This window comes from Myodes glareolus, chromosome 2, assembly GCF_982192425.1.
Source record: "Myodes glareolus chromosome 2, mMyoGla1.1, whole genome shotgun sequence".
NCBI classification, from domain to species: domain Eukaryota; kingdom Metazoa; phylum Chordata; class Mammalia; order Rodentia; family Cricetidae; genus Myodes; species Myodes glareolus.
Window position 1 is genome coordinate 23,178,493 of NC_142027.1, and position 17,984 is coordinate 23,196,476.

The 17,984-nt window shown below is 35.9% G+C and overlaps 1 long non-coding RNA gene across 3 annotated transcripts in view; it reads right to left on the bottom strand.

Annotated features, from left to right (window-relative positions):
* Positions 1-17,984, bottom strand: part of LOC125392952 (uncharacterized) — a 381,816-nt gene that overhangs the window by 221,321 nt on the left and 142,511 nt on the right. The gene's annotated exons all lie outside the window — the stretch shown is intronic.

Here is a 17,984-nt window from a genome sequence, read left to right on the forward strand (position 1 = left end):
AGCATGGAACAAGAGAGGGAAAGCAGCCTAGATTAAAATGCAACTGCTGCTGCTGCTGCTGCTGGCTACTAATACTACCAGAAGTCAATTTGAACAGAACAATGTAAAGAGAGACATAACCAGTGAATTTAGCCTCAATTCGAGTAAATGAGTGGATGAATATTAATAAAAAGCATGTGATTAAGAGAGTAGTTAATTGTTGAGTTTTGTGATCAATGGAGTTGTTTTATTTACTGAGAATTCAGCAATGATGTCATGGGAATTATCCAAACTGGAAGCAAATACTGAGTTACCTGCGCAAAATTGATGGGTTTAGCTTTGGAGCCTTCGCAGAGGACCAAAGCATACGTACAGAGTGATAGAGAAACTGGGTATAAAACAAAATAATTAGGAAAGAAAGAGCAGAACCAAGAGAGTTTGTTGAACAGATTTGAGATTGTAAGTGATTCCTAGAAAAAAAATCAATGTCGTTAAGTGGCTCACTTAATAAAGACATTGGCTAGTAGCAGACCACAGCACTCTGAGAAAGAAATTTCAGTAGTGTGACAAAGGAAAACATACTACAGACTTGTTAGGGTATATCAATGTCTGGATTTTCTGAAACAGTTAAAACGATTGAAAAAATCATTGTACAGATGGTAGGGAAGATGAGTGGTATAGGAGGCCACCGGATATATCCTAGAACCACTCAAGAGCAAGAAATAAGCAGCAAACCAAATAAAATTTAAAAACTGTACTAGAAGGCAGGGATAAGGAAGCCAAACACATCAAATAATAGTTAAAATCAATTTAAAAGCAGTTTTTAAATGTGGTACCTATAAAATCCAGGAAGAGGTCATCTAAGCAAACCAGAGACTAGTCAGCCAGAGTAATCGAGAAATAGCATCAAACAATTAAATGTCACTACCTCAAGTTCCTGATACTATCTACCCGATATTTACTAAGGAAGAACATATTCAATGTTTATGCACCTGAATATGGACAAATATGCTTGGTAAAACATGCGACTTTATATCAACAAGAGTGAGTTATCCATATCTGAAATCTATTTAGTATAAATTTTCAAGAGAGCATTGCAAGTCAAAATACTTTTTTCACCAAGGAAATTAAAAACCACATGTTTTTAAGGAGATGGTAGAGTTGGGGTGGGCTATGGGGTGGGAGAGAAATGCAAGGAAATATTGATAGAGGGAGCTGTTACAGGGCTATGGAGAAACCTGGCACTAGGGAAATTCTCAGGAACACACAAGGATGATCCTAGCTAAGACCATCAGCAATAGTGGAGAGGGTGCCTGAATAGGTCTTCCCCTGTAATCAGATTGGTGATTACCCAAACTGTCATCAAAGAACCTTCATCCAGTAACTAATGGAAGCAGGTACAGAGATCCACAACCAAGCATTGGGCTGAGCTCCTAGGGTCCAGTTGAAGGGAGGAGGGACTATACATGTCAAGGTAATGTTGGGGAAACCCAGTGAGAGAGTTGACCCGCACTTGAGGGAGCTCATGGACTCTAGGCTGAAAGATGCTCATTCTCCATGGGATAGAACCAGGCCCTCTGCGTGTGAACTACAGTTTTGTAGCCTGGTCTATTTATGAGTCCCCTGGAAGTGAGACAAGAATCTATCCCTAGTGTATGAGCTGGCTTTTTGAAGCCCATTCCATGTGATGAGATGCCTTGCTCAGCCTTAATGGGGGGGGGGAGGTGGCTTGCTATTGCCTCACCTGTATGTGCCAGGCTTTGTGGACGACCCATAGGAGGTGTTATGCTTTTCAAAGAGTGGATGGAGTGGGTTTAGGGAAGGAGAGGAGGGAGGGGAGAAGAGGGAGTTGTGGTTGATATGTAAAATAAATACAAAAAAATCCACATGATTTAAGTACTTGTAAAGCAGAGATATGATTCAGCTGAGCATGTATAACAATAAGTGAGTCCTACTCTGTTTTCACACAGATTCTTGACATGCAGGAGCTATGTCTCAGTGACATAACAACTCCTTGCCTATGAGACAACCTGAGACTGATATTTTGAAAAGCATAAGCTAGCATGCTTTACAAATCTCATAATCATTTTGGAGACTGTAAGACTAAGGCAATGATAAGCTGAGTAAGAAAGAAGGGACTCCATTGTTAAATTCTGGATTGGTTTCTAAGCATAAGGGGGAAAGCTTTATAAAACAAGCTAATAAAGTGTAAGTAGTTTATGGAGTGATGACTAATATTGTCAATTAATCTGCTTTTTATAATTCTACCTCAACCATGTGAGAAGTTTACGAGGCAGTATCTAGCTCTCTGGGGATAGTGAAGCCCATGATAAATAAACACAAGAGAAAGTTGTTCATTTGAGCTGCAATGAGAACAGAAGCTGTGGTGAAAAGGAAGATGGAGAGTTACTACAGCATGGGTCAAGAACAAGAGGGCTTACAGTTTGCTATGAAATAACTCACTAGACAAAAAAGAGAGGGACAGGGCTCTACACCAGTGATGGCATTCTCATTGCTTCCCCACCCCAAACACGTCCTCGGGAGAACATATGTAAGACACTGGTTCCCCATTTCTGTTCTTCCTTCTAACAATCAAGTAATTATGAGACTAAACTGTAAGTAACAATAGCTTCCTAGAAGAAGCTTCATGTTCATTCAGCAAAGAGAGCCAAGACCAGTCCTTAGAGCAGAGACTCTCAACATGTGGGTAGCGACCCCTTGCATGTGGTTCTCAAACAACCCTTTCACAGGGGTCACATATCCAATATTTATATTACGGTTCATAACAGTAGCAAAATTACAGTTAAAAGTAGCAACGAAATAGTTTATGGATTTCAGAGGGAAGGGGTGTCACCATGAGGAACTGCATTAAAGGGTCACAATATTAGAAGCCCTGCCTGCCTCAGAGAAAGATAATTAACAAGACCTGAGATGTTCTCAAGGCTAGAGGTAGCAACAAGCAGCTAACAGCTTTTAGTCAGGGCTAGCCACAAAGAAAGCACAGTCAAGTATGAACAGACAGAAGTATTGACTTCCCTTATCTTAACAGTGTAGATAGCACATAGACATCAAACTGTTTGGGCCTGGGAGACCTGCATACAGATTGTGGACCCTCCATTGACTCAGCCTGTAATAATCAAAGAATTAACCAATATCAACAAACATTATCTCAGTTTTTGTTCAGTTTCCATGATGACCCTATAAAAACTCTAGATAAAAGGGTTTGATTGTGTTTCTCCCTTAAAAGCCAACTCTACTTTCTCTTGGAAGTTTCTTACTTTTCTTTAATTATCCTTAATAAAGCTTGATTTCACACTGCATAGCGTTTGTGTCTTTAATTTTCATTGGTGTGAGATAACACACTTGGGGTGATCTTTGGTGACCAATAAGTGTCCAGGGCCTAAGGGGCTTCAGTCAAAAATAGCTGGGCCAAGATAATAATTCTAAAAATCTTGCATCATTAACATGTGGTAAAACGTGATTGTAAACTATGAAGATATTTCTGTATCAGATTTAAAAAATTTTAGAAGTCTGAATTCATTTGATATGTGAAAATGTAGGGACCAACCTTAGCTAATCGGTCTACAACACAGCTCCTGCACCCAAAGCTCAGAGAACATCATCATGAAGATTATAAAAACCAGAGGACCAGAATGTTGAAGAAGGACACTTAAAAGAAATCCCACACTAGCTCAGAATTGAGTATAGTAGAGGGTTATTAATTTAGGGTACACTGACAGATCACAATGCTCTGCTGGAATGGGGAACAGCAACCAAATCCCACAGCTGGAAAAATGAGGTCTGACACGTGCTTTACATCAGCATAAATAGTATAAGAGGCCATGCCCAAGTGAGGGGGTAACTTAAAGGCTACTGTCAGTAGGAATTCCTCCAGCAGAATGTCTGCTATGAGAAAGTTTAGAAACACTACATCTATTAAGTCTTAACCACATAGTTGCCTAAATAAGACCTGAACAAGGACGATACCAATAGACATACCAACTAGAGAACTTAAAGAACTATAGGTAAACAAGGAATGCTACATTTTCTAAGGAAAATCATGTTTCCAAACTCTGTAACATTACCAAAAAGTTTAAATTGAGAGCAACAATGCACAACATAATGTTGAAATAAGACATAGTCCTACAGCTTAGGAATGATTTTTATTAGTCTTATATCTGTGGCTGGTAAAGAAAATTGACTGCTAAAGTTTCCAAAATAAAGCTCATATTCACACTTGCTATTGTTTTAAAATTAACAGTCTCTCAGAGTAAAAGAAAACAATCTTTCCCAACAAAGAGCCCCCGAATTAGTTACCCAAGGCAGTGGTCAACACTAAAATCATATATACAGAAGTAGCATTATATGAACTGGGAAGATTATATATTTAGGAATATAAGTATTTATTTGTATATTTAGTGGTGTGTGTGTGAGAGAACAATTAAAGAAAAATAGTTGTAGACAGGAGAGAAAGCAAGAGGAATTCATGGGAGGGGCACGAAGGAAGAAAGGGGAAGGGGGAATAATATAATTATACTTTAATTTCAAAAAATAAAAACAGTGTGAAGATCTAAAAAAAATTTCTGGTTGTAAAAGGAAATTTAAGGAAATGAAAGTAGAGAACAAAAATTTGTCAATGAAATTGTAGGGACCATGTTGATTGAAAAGATATATTTTTTTAAAGTTTTTACTTGACTAAATTAACCAGCCAGAACCAAAGCAACAATAGAAAAACATATCAATTATGTATGAGTTTTAAATTCCACAATTTCTTCATATTTTTATAGTGTAACCTGGTGTAAATTAGTTGAAAACCCATATGTGCCTTGAGCACTGAATTTTAATGTCATTTTCCTCTTATAGAAGGATCATTAGGACAAGTTTTTAAGTTGCTATGCCATTCCATTTTAAATATCTACTCAGTACACAACATCATTGGGCCTGACTATGGAACAGTAGAATATAATTTCTCAAGAATCATATTTCACTGACTGTGCAGTGCAAAGAGGAAAATGAGCAAAACCCAACAACGACAAACCATAAAGCATTGAGACTACCTTGCAGAAGTGGTGCAGGAGAATTGTCTGTATTCTGTCAATCATATTTTAATAAAACACTGATTGGCCAGGCAGGCAGTATAGGCGGGAAAGCCAGACAGGAAGTAGGGGTGGAGCAAAGAGACTGGGAGTATTCTGGGAAGCAGGAAGCTCCCTCTGCCACTCCTGCGCAGACCACCGAAGAGACAGCCTGTAACCTGCCCAGCTGAAAAAGGTACTAAGCCATATGCTAACGTAGATAAGGATAATGGGGTAACATAAGTTATAAGAGCTAATAAATAGCCTGACCTAATGGGCCAATCAGTTTATAATCTTATGGAGTCCTGTGTGTAATTTTTCTTTGGGGTTTGCCGGCTGTGGGGTACTGGGTGGGACAGAAACCCCAACAAGCCAGCCTTCATGGGACAGAAACCCCAACAATCCGGCCTTCATGTTACACAGAAGTATGGATGAATAGTTGTCACCTTTGAGGAACATGTGAAAAGCATCAATGATGGTATGGTGACTTTAAGATGAAGTCTTGAAGTAAATGAACATTTTTAGGGAGAGGATATCTAAGCGGAGGCCTAAGGACTGAACAATGGTAAATTTGTTCTGATTATCCAATTCAAAGGAGAAAAGCAAGAGTTCCAAGTATTAACTCTTTCAGAGTGATGGAATATGAAGAAGTCATTTTGGGCAATCTCTGTCAATTATGTTCTAGATCAATACCAAGTGTTTTCATTGACGGTCAGCTCTAGTCAGTGATAGTCAATGTGTTACTGTCACCAAATTCAGTGAGTTTCCTTAGACTCTAAAACATGGTACACATTTTGGTTGTTAAAAAATGAGAAACCCTCTGTGTAATGCTGTGCAGGGCGCCAGCTGCCATTAGTCTTACTACTGCTCAGAGCTCAACAATACAGGAGCCTACAACAGAAGCAAGTCATCTTTTGTGGTGCACAAAGCTGAGATTCTCTTTCCTAATTAAATGTGAATTTTATTCTGTCAGCAGTTGCTAAGGTAAACTTCCAGTAACTGTGCATGAAATACTAGTCTCTGAAATATGTTCTTTGATCTGATGTAAAAAGAGGCTTCCTCCAATAAATGAGTTTGGTAAACAATGTGGCAAGAGGATTAATTGGATTTCATTGCTGTTAGAGATGAAAGAACTTTAAGATTGTTTATGAAAAATAAGAGAGATGATGTGAGAAGTGATTGAGATGAATTGTCACACCGAGACCTGGTGATACCAAGGTTTCAGATGACACACTTTGGAAGGAAAAATGGCTTCATTTTAAATGCATGAAACATGCAATGGAATTTCTAAACAAAAAGTCCTCTGGCAAAGAGACGATTTCTCTACCACTATTACATTTCTGCATATCTGGTTTTGCCACTTTACCTTTTTTGATTAAAGTCATGTACTGGGGAATTTCCCTACTTAGGGAAAATATCTAAGTCCTTATTCTAATGTTTTAGGGAGAAAAGGGCAGAGAGAGAGAGAGAGAGAGAGAAAGCTATCTTTCCACTGGTAGAGTAAATGGTAGGGAGACTAAAAATAAAGTCAATGTCACAATAGACAGTAAGAAAATAGAAAGATAAAGCGAAAGGAAAGAAAAACATTAGTGCTTACGGAATTGGGAAGCAGGTTGACCATGTTTCCACCCTTCACAAGTCTCCAGGTCCTATACAGGGGAGATATAACATGTTCCTTTACAAAATAACTAGATGTCATCACTTTGGAAGTGGTTCATAATTGCAATTACTAAGGACCTAAAATAATAGAGAATTCTATGCTAAAGATATTATAGTTCTGGGGGAGGCGGGGAAAAAAGATATAGTTCTGTAGCATGAGAAGCCAAAGGTGTGTACATTTCCAAGGGTATGTTCAGGAGAAAACACAGTGGTGGACCAAAAGCACTGATTACATCACATTTTTAAAATGAAAGCGCATGCTCTTCTGATATTTGTTTGTTTGTGGTTCTATGGAATCAAGGTAGCCCTTTGTAGATCAGGTTGGATTTCAACTTGGAACAATTCTCCTGCCTTAACTTTTCAAATTCTAAGAATACAGGAGTGAGCCACCATAACTGATACATGGAATTGTTTTGTTAGGTATTAATTGTATGGTACTAATAAGGATACAGAAATGAAATCTTTTTATCATATCTGTTGCCATATTTCTTCACAAAGCATATGTTAGGGAAGGTCTGCTTGGCACTTCATTAGGATATTTACATAATCATACTTATTTTGGTTTTCAGCCATCTCAATTAACAGTGAGAATATGCATTTTTGAGTAGATGATCATAATTTCCAGACACGTGGCAGACACTGTGTATTCTCCAAAACAACATACAATTCATGTTTTAATGTGATTTTAGGGTTACTATCTCCTCAAACAACCTTTTTCTTTTTTAAAGTCAAGATGTAATCAGGTCCTTCCACAAGTAGTCATTGACTTATTTGAGTTATCAATGTATTTAGCAACTTAACGTTTCAGGAACACAAGTCTCAGCTTGTGCCTATTTGACTTCTTTCACTCCTGACAGGAATGCATCTGGTCATCTTCCTGCTTGGAAAGAACTACTTTTCCTTCATCATTCAAAAAAAATCCTCATTCTTTACTACACCAGAAAAACTCTTGGTAAGAATTGTTGTTTGCCATGGCAATTAGCATTTTCTAGTAAAGTTTGATATCATGAATGGAATATATGATTTCAAAATATTAGATTTCATATTTATATGAATATACACTCAAGTAACCTATGTTATGTAATATATGATAGAATACAGCATATTCATGTATTTATGTTTTATATATATAGCAAGCATATGCTACTTTATATAATGTAAATTATATAATAATGTAAATATGCACATAAGTATAATATATTGTGTTCTATATTATGTAATATGTAAATATTATATTAATTTATGTTGCATTGAATAATATATAATATTGTATGAATGCTGTATAATATATAAGTATATGTTTATTTAATATTTATATCAAATATACAAATCTTTGAGTTTGGAGGTGACAAGTTTACTGAAATTGTTTAAGTCTTCTCTAAGCTCTGAGTTTTGGTTTATTGTTCAGTATTTCTTCACTTTAATCCTCTTGTGGGCACCTAACTCCCAGGAAAGAGAAAGCCTTTTATTCATTGGTATGAAATGTTCCCTCTCCTATCATAGACTTGAAGTGGCCCACAGGCTGTCCAAGTCATTACTGTGAAATACCTCCTCAATGATGGTTTTACTGGCTCTCCTGCCTATAATTGTTACATTGACCCTTATTAGTTTATATTCTTCTTTATTTATTCTTCAATAATATTTTTCTTCTAATACCATACTCTATACTTGACCTATTTAGGTTGTTTGCAATGTACTTTCATCATTAAAATATGGAGTCCATGAAAGCAAAAAATTTTCCCCTGGAGACATAAAATGTGCTTAACACATTCTGTTAATGGAATAGGTCATCTCTATCATAAAACAGCATTTTCTTTATATACACTTAATGTTCGGCTCTTTTAAATAGCTACCCACTTAAAATACTTTAGTGGTTACTAAAATGGCTAAGCAGGTAAAATACTGGCTGTGCAGCAGGAGGTCTTGTGTTTGAATTCACAGCACCCATGTAAACAAAAATCAGGAGCAATGGCACATTCCTGGTATCACAGGGCTGGGAGAGAGAGAGACAAGCAGAATTAATCAAATTCATTGACCATCTAGTCTAGCTCAACAGGGAGGAGCCAGGTTCATAGAGGGACCCTTCCCTCAAAAAATATGGTGGAAGGTGACTGAGAAAATAACTAATGCCAATCCATGGACTCCAAAAGCATACCTTTGCACACATTGCACACACGCACATGCACACACACACACACACACACACACACACACACACACACACACACAAATGTACCTGTTCCATTAGAGTGACATGATCAGAGGGTGGAATACTGGACAATAAATAACATGTCACAATATGTACATTTTGAACAATATCCACCCAATATGTCTAATGAACCTTCAAGGAAAACATTGAAAAACAGAAAAGAAAAGCAGAGAGAATATTTTATCTATTATTCTCTACAATCTATATTGCATGCTTATTTTTTGTATGTTTATTCAATATTTTCCATTACTAATCTAAAATGGTCATATTCAGACAGGCCAGCTCTAGTTATTTCATTGTGTTGATTGCATTTGGATTAGTTTGGTATTATCTTATGTCCTTCCTTTTGCTTTTTGCTATAACCTTCCAGAACAGAATACAATGGGACTACAATTTTCTGTCGAGATTACATATGTAAAGATGCAGACTGTAGACAACATCTGGAGACACAGGACTGGGGTACAGCCAATCTGAAGTCAACCAGGTCTTTGTGATAACATCACAGTAAGAAATAAGTACTTAGCAAAATTGGACATATTATTAGAGGTATCATGAACAGATATATTTCAAAAGATGAAGAAATAGGTGAAGAAGCAATCATCTTTCACACAGAATTGTCAGAAAGTAAAGCAACTACATTGTCTTTGGACACAATTTTCATATATATTATATCTTCATGATATCTTTGAATCAAAACCCAGGAGAGTTAATAGAGCCAGTCTTGTTAATAGTTGTACAATTTATTACAGAATTGTAATAGCAAATATTTTAGTTACTTTCTTATAAGGACTATAAGGTACACTAAACTAAATTTCTGCACGATGCTACAGTGAAAACTTTGGACATTTGTTTCTGAGAGCCCTTATAAACAGAAAATAGTTTTATTTTTGCTTGAGCCTTACTCTTTAGGTTAGTCAAAATTTAAATCAAGAATATTTCATGGAAATATGGTGTAAAAGGTACTTCTGTCTATGTGTTGCTTTTATTGGTTAATGAATAAGAAACTGGCTTGGCCTATAGCATGGGAGGAGAAAGGTGAAGTCAGAGAATTGCCATAAAGCAGCTGCCAGAGTCAGACATGCCGAAACTTTAGCTGGTAAGCCACAGCCATGTGGCAATACACAGATTAATAGAAATGGGTTAAATTAAGACATAAGAGTTAGCCAATAAGAAGTTAGAGCTAATAGGTCGAGCAGTTTCTGTGTGGTTATTTTAGATTTGGGTGGTCAGGATGAACAATCAATTCTCTTCCCACATTTGGCATGCCAACGTGGTCGACTAAATCCACTTAAAAACCTGAGAGAGCTTGAAAAGGAATTCCAGACACAAAAATACGGAGTTTAACACAGTTTCTTGCTGTTAGCTGGCAGCGTGCATTAGCTTCTTTAAGAGAGCCTTACTGATTCAGTGGTAGCAGCTGAACAGTTTCAAAACATCATTTTTCCAGCAGTGGGCCGTGCTGCTAGCACAAACTCTGACTCTTTTGAGAAGACAGGCATTTGGATGGGGTTTGTGAGCAAATTGCTACAGCTTGCTTAAGGGTGACTTGGACAGGCTGTGTGCCTGGAAGTGGGGTGGTATATGTGACTCAGAGGTGTAAATGGCTCTGCCATGCTGGATTGGGCAGAGCAAACAGAAAGTACCGTATATATCATAGTAATGGATCAGCTTACATTTCAGACTGTGCAGAGAAAGCAGAAAGTACCATATATACCTCAAGTTTAAGGTGCTACTTAAGTTTTTAAGAAGGCCTTAGCATTTTAAGAAGTGTTCCTGGACAGCAAAGAATTACAGATACATAGTAGGACAGATTCTGACATAAAAGACCTCTAAATGAGTCACAGTGTTGGATACATGTATGTAGGCTTGAGAGAGAGAGAGAAGAAAAGGAGTATAGAGAGTTATAAAAACAATAAATGGTTTAAAGCAAAAAAACAAAGTCTTCAAAGAGACAGAGCACAGACAGTCATAGATTTAAGGAGTAAAAGTAATATAGTAAAAGCAAATAAGCAATAAGCGAGGTAAAGATGGAGTATACACAAAGTCTAGATTATATATACTATTGTGTTATCTTTGAATTTTTTGACTGTGAATGAGCTAAGTACAGAGAGACAGTTCATTGTATGGGCTATTAATGTAAACTAGCATGTATATTATAAAGGTATCATGACTTCCAAATTTGGATCTAAGGATATGCTGCTTTGGAAAAGAGGTTCTTCTCTTGTTTCCACAGAGTATGAGAACCTGTGGATTGCTTCTAGACTGGTGTTGTTTGATGGAATAAGACCCCCTAAAAGGTTGCCATGAACACCCTCAAAAAATTACTTTGGCCAACTACTGACTGAGATGAACATAGCACACAGGATACACCATGAAAGACCTGATTAACAGTACACCCAAACAACAGGAAGCAGTATGGACAGAACTATGCCCATATTCTCAAATATTGTATATAATTGCTTATTTATATTTAAAGGGGGATATGCTATAGAGATGAATAATTTGCTTTGGTATGGATCTTGGCTTATTGGTACAAATTTAAGGTAAACTTTGTTATATTGTATATGTATATTTCTGCCCCTGATTAAGGTATTATTTGGTGTAATTCATTTAAAAATATAATGTATAATTAAGAAATATGGGTTAATAGATAATCATCTATAATAGTCAAGATTATAGTCATGTTATTTAGGTTTTCTATATATATATATAGAGAGAGAGATTTCAATCAGTTAGATATTCTTCAAATCTTTCACAGACCTTCAGAATATGGAATTTAAGTGTTTTAAAAATTTAGGACTTTTCATGGCTGTGAGACAAATCTGCTTCTGACAACACCAAGCTACTTCAAGAGGATGATGGGCACTGAAAAGTCTCCTTATGGAGTTTTCTAGCCATTTGGGCAAGAAACTGTTCCTGACTGGACTGGCTGATGGTATGCCGTATGAACTGGGCATACAGGACCCATAGAAAAATGACTGCTAAACTTGCCTAAAGGTGAGACAATCCTTCAGGGTGCCTGTTTCATAAAAGAGTCATATTCTGTGTCCTGCCAGACATTCTGCAGGACACAGAAGAAAATGACTGACAAATTGCAAATATAGGCAGAACTGTCTTTGAAATTTTCTTCTTCATGAAATAGTCTGCTGGATACTATGGGCCAGTAGGCTAAAGATGAATTTCCCAATGATACAGAAAAGTTTTGGGTGATGGAGTTAAAGAATTTATAGTTATAGTTTTTTTTAGTTATGATAAAAGATAAAGTAGATATAAATATTGTAACTGTAATTCTTATTTGATATCTGTTTTGTTATATGTAATTTTACTAAGTTAAAGTTAAAGCCTTCTTTTGTTTAAACAGAAAAGGAGAAATGGTGTGGAATATCCTTCTGTTTATGTGTTGCTGGCCTATAGCATGGGAGGAGAAAGGCAGTGTCAGAGGGACACCATGGTGCCACTGCTACAGTCAGTCATGCCGAAACATTAGCCAGTAAACCACTGCTACATGATGATATACAAATTAATAGAAATTGGTTAAATTAAGATGTAAAAGTTAGCCAATAAGAAGTTAGACCTAATGGTGTAAGCAGTGATTTAATGAATACAATTTATATGTGATTGTTTCAGTTCTGGGTGGCCGGGACAAGCAAGCATCTCATCCTCCTACAGAAATATTTATTAATCATTCATTTTTCGATCACATTATTTTTACCATTAACTGAATGCCTTCCAGTCCTAGGCTGAGACTTCTAAAGAGTTGATGAGCCATAGATGTCTATGACTCAGCGTAGAGGTGGCTAATTAGAATTATAAAGATATTCTGCATTTTTTTCTTTTTTTACTGAGAGTATTTTATATATCATGTATTTTCTCACAGAGACGACAGTCACCAGAGTCAAACTCCTATTTCTATAAGAGAATGTGGGAAGTTAGACTTTCAAGTAGCCAAAACACAAAATCTGTGTGAAAAATGGTAACTGTTGTGTCTTCGATATGGAACCACACTAGCTGTCTTTTTTTCATGTTGTGACAAGTAAATTCCAACTCCAAGGAAATAAATTTAGTTAAGACTTATCTTAGAAAAAGACTTAAAGGGTGTTGTGAACATCATTCAGGCCTACACTTTTCTGATGAGCAAATGAAGTGGCTAGGTACAGCAGTGAGGGTGAGGAGGCTATTCATGGGGAAAGTTACAACCCAGCATGAAAAGGAGACCCAGGCTAAAGGGCAGAGTGAGACCTTCACTAACTTGACAAGAACTGTGACTACCTAAAATATGTAAAAGCTCTTGAAGATTACTTAATCAAGCAGACAGGCAAATGCCAAGAATTTAGACATTCAAACACTTAATGTTTATTGGCATTTTTTTGTGGATGCATTTAAAATGTTTTTCATTTTTGAAAAATAAAAATCAAAAAGGGCAACTTAATAGGCTAATTGTCAATAAATTATCTCTAGTTTAAAGAATAGCATCGATACATTTAGTTTTATTTAATGAAATTTTAAGCATACATATGTGTTTTGTTATTTATAAAATTACTAAATGTCATTAGAAGATCACTTTGAGATTCACTGTGGTTTATATAAGTGTCCCCGGAAGCTCATGGCTTTAAGTCTCATTTCTTGTACAGAATATTACTGGATGGAGATAGAAAATTTGGGGAATGTAACCACATGGGAGCTGCTTAGAACACTGGGGCACAGCTTTTTCTGACTTTTAGGGAGGCCATGAAGTGAAGAATATCTCTCTACCTACCATGTGTTCTCTACTATTGCCTTCTAAGTCCTAAAAACCAAGATTCTGTTGCTTATTGATCAAAATCTCTAAAATCAGAAAGACATAAACCTTTCTGCTTATATGTTGATTGTATAAGGCATTTGGTACTACAAACACCAAAAACCACAAGTTTCTTAGTGCTGAGTTTGTATAACAACATAATGTATGATCTTCTAGGCCAGCATTATAAAACGACTTTTATTAGTTTTATGTTTCCTCATATTATATGTGTATCACCATTTAGCCTTAAGAAGGAAGACATGAAATTGGGATAAGGATGTACTAGTGGGCAGTTGGAAAGAGGAAATGGCGTATGAATATGACCATATTTTATTGCCTACATGCATGAAATTCCCAAAAAGTAAAAAAGATAAATATAAATAAGTACTACAAAAATTTAATGCATTAAATTGTGTTTCGAGAGAGTTAGTATATGAGCGAAATGCAGAAAACTTTTAAGGAAATATTCCTAAGTATACAATTATTTATATACCACCCCTGTCATGGAGAGCAGCATCTCTTGGGAAAGGAAGTTGAAAAATATGATGTTAAGTTTTAGGTCCATCCATTCATTTCCTATTCCAAAACAATAATAAATCTGACACCAATAAATCTGCTACAAGAAAAGTAACTCTGACACAGGCATGACAGCTGTAGTCCTACCCTCCTACATCTATAAACTCTCCGACTCAATATGAATGTCTCCCAGCAAGGCCCTGGGGAGATGGTTTGCTCCCATATGTTAGCCTCATGCTGTGGAGAGGGGAAGAGAACAATTTTCGACTACCTGGCTTAGGACATAGAAGTAGAATTTTACATGGAACCCAGTATTTTTCTTCATTTAGATATCTACCGGCAATGTGCTTATTCATAACCATCTTAAATTTTGCTTTCATGTCACACTATTAGCATTGACTAATAATCCAGGCTTCTTCTCTGGCTCACTCAATGACCATTTAAATATATAACTTATTTTAATATAAATAAACAAAAGTATGATATATAACATACAGAAATATATTTCCATAAACTAGAATTAAAACACTAATGGGTAACTAGTATTCTTTTAAACAAATACATTTGATAAATATAAATGATAAAATTCTCCTTGAAGGCACTTATTAGCAAAATGTGAGCAAAAATGACTTTTCCTCAGGCCTTTCTTTAAAGCTCAATGTGGTCAATAACTTAAACTCTGGCGGAAAAAAAATGAAAAGAGTTGTTCATATGTTCTCCGCTGCAATACTGTTCAGCGTTGTATCCTCAGAACACATTCAGCTGTAACTTACAGTAGGCACTGTAAACATGAATGTAAAAACATATAATATAAAAAGGGAAAATAGACATTTGACAGAGTTAGCATTTACACACAATAAAATTACAGATTGTCTCACACTGAAATATCATGAAAATAACCAGCTTTTCTGTCACCCTAGGTGCGTGGTGCCCAAAGGCTTTAAGTAGAAATATTCCATGAAGCCACCTGCCATTTGTTTCCTTTAGTATCTCTTACTTTACAGGTATTAGTCATGAAGCAGAAAGGACTGCAATGTGCTTTTCTCACTGTTCCATCATTTAGGAATGGTTCTTTTTAAATAAATGGGTCCTTCTGACGTACGCTACTGTGGAGTGGGAATCTCAACCGCCAAGAGAATCCATTTCCTCCAAACTGATCAGGATTTCAGCTTAAAAGCAAGAAACCAATTCAGCTCCTCGAATCTGATTGGTTTACTAATAATAAAAAGCATCAGTCTTTGATCAAAAAATATTCTTTTCATAATATTTTAACTTACCAAAAATATGTTTAATGATAACTTAGTACAGAAATCTTACATGAAAAATTAGATATTAGCTAGAGTATGAATTATATTTAATATATGTAGAAAATTTATAATAGTGCTTGCTGAAACTACTAATATTTGTTACAAATGCTTCTCAACCTACAAGTGAATTATATAGCAACAAAAACCATTGTAAGTTAAAAAAATAATACACTGAAAACATATTAGAAACAATATACCATTAAACATCATAGCTTACTCACAGTGCACTCTCCTGTGGTGGTTATTTCTAATATAATAGGACAGCTGAGGAGGAGAAAGGTGCAGTTAGATGTAGCAACCAAACATTGTGAGAAGGGATAGATAACCTGGAAAAATATCAAAATTCAAAGTGTAGTTTCTACTGAATGTGCATCGCCTAAAGTGGAACAATCAGAAAGTCAAACCACATTAATTGGATGCCTTTAATCTCATTTATGATGGATCATAATAAAATGAGCATATTCTAATAAAAATAGAAAAATAAAATCTGTACTCACTGTATTATTCTTTATAAATTGAGTTAGTTTTAAACCTACTTTATAGGAGTATAATGATTTAGGTAGAAGTCATGTAACTTGATTATTTTCTAAGTAATGTAGAAAGTTTTTCGGTTATAGTCTAAAAGGCTTTAATTCCAATTGCCAAGGTTTTTTTTTATGAACTTTATCTTCCCATTTCCATTGTGAGTTCCACCATGGTTCTAACAGTTCCAAAAAAAAGTTATCAATCACTGCAAGAGAGGTAGTCTGGTTTAAATTGCAAGTGAATATTATTCCCGCCAGTTCATAGCAACTATAAACAAGAAATAAACAACTATAAACAAATCAAATAAACAAGAAATAGAATTGATATGTTTTCTAAAACTTCAGTTATTCATGTACACAAGCCATCAGTTCCATGAAGATAACCATGAACAAGGGCCTGACATAAGCATGGCAAGCGGGCATTGTGGGTTCAGAAACAGGTCAGGGAGACAAACTCAGACAACAGCAGTAGACAATGCTTTGCTTTTGCTTTGCTTGCTTTCTTAGCAGCTATTGTTTCACCAAATGTGTCACTGAGAGGAATTAGTAACAAATAGGACCATGTAGGGGTTATATAGCATTAAATATACTAGAATTTTTGTGTATGATTGAATTAATACCCTGCAAATATAAAGGACTTAATCCTTCATGATTAGGTTCCGCCAATGTTTCCTGATGCTTGCACAATGCTCTACTTTGATGACTTTGTCACACTAGGTGCAGAACACAGAGAACACAGGGGAGTTGGTACATTCTCCAGTATTTATAACTCAGCAAAACTTCTACCAGAATTCCTCACATCCATCTTGAATGTAACTAAAAACAGATTTCACTAGTAATGCTCTCTGGAAAATCATAAAATGTGTTCTTCTGAATGCTCCTGTTAGCAACTGGATAAGTGAAATTACCTTGGAAATCAACAGAAACCATGACTATGAAGATAGAAGGTATGTACAGAACTGTTCGCATCTTTTACATTATTGTACAAGATAAAGGATTATTAGATAGGTTAGTCTGTGTGCTTATGGGGATGCTGGCTAAGTAAAATAACACAAAAGTAAATGCTGAGAGGAAGATGATGTTTTAAGAAAAGTGTTTGAACTTGGCAATGGTGTAAAAATAGACAGGTCTATTCTCTCTGCCTTGAGGAAAGAGAGAGCTGACTCAAGAGACACCTCTCACATTGGAGCTACAGAGAAAGGAGGACATTCTATAGGATAATGCCCTATACCCTCCCCTCTTAACACAAATACTTTTTAAAAGTATTTATCAAAATTCTGTCTGGAAAGCATTCTATGAAATTCCTAAGAAATTTAAAGCTATTTTGTCCAAAGTTTTCAAGACTTTTAGCTTCATGGTTGGGTTTTTTATTGTTTGTTATTATGCTCTTCCCAAAGTGTGAGCTCTCTCACAGTAAGAAAAAAAAGTTTATTCATCTTAGTTTTTCTTAAGTCTAATAGTGCTACCGATATCCCAGCATTATTCTCGTTGTTAAGGAGGGTATCTTTTATTTTCTTTGAGTCTCCATCAGAGCATTTAAGAGCACATTTTTTGCTCTCATATTTATTCCAACTACTTCAGGCTATGTGTGAATTATGTTGAGTGGTCATGTTCAAGAACCTTTGGTTTCCTGATTTCTTCTTACTAGGTGGAAGACCCCAAATATTGTGTCTAAATTTTATGCCTTTATGTAGAGAAATTACTACCTGACTCCCTGTTATATAGCTTTCCCATGCTGGAAATTAAAAATTCATCCATTAAACATAGGTTGCACTTTATAAATCTTCTTAACGATTTAACTTCTGGTTTCTATACCTAGTGTGATACACAATACATAACATAGCATACATCAGTCAGAAATATTGGTAAGCATTCAAAGTCAATGGAATAAAGTGAAGGATTGCTCTTCCCTCAAAAATTAAACTAGACTAAATGCCT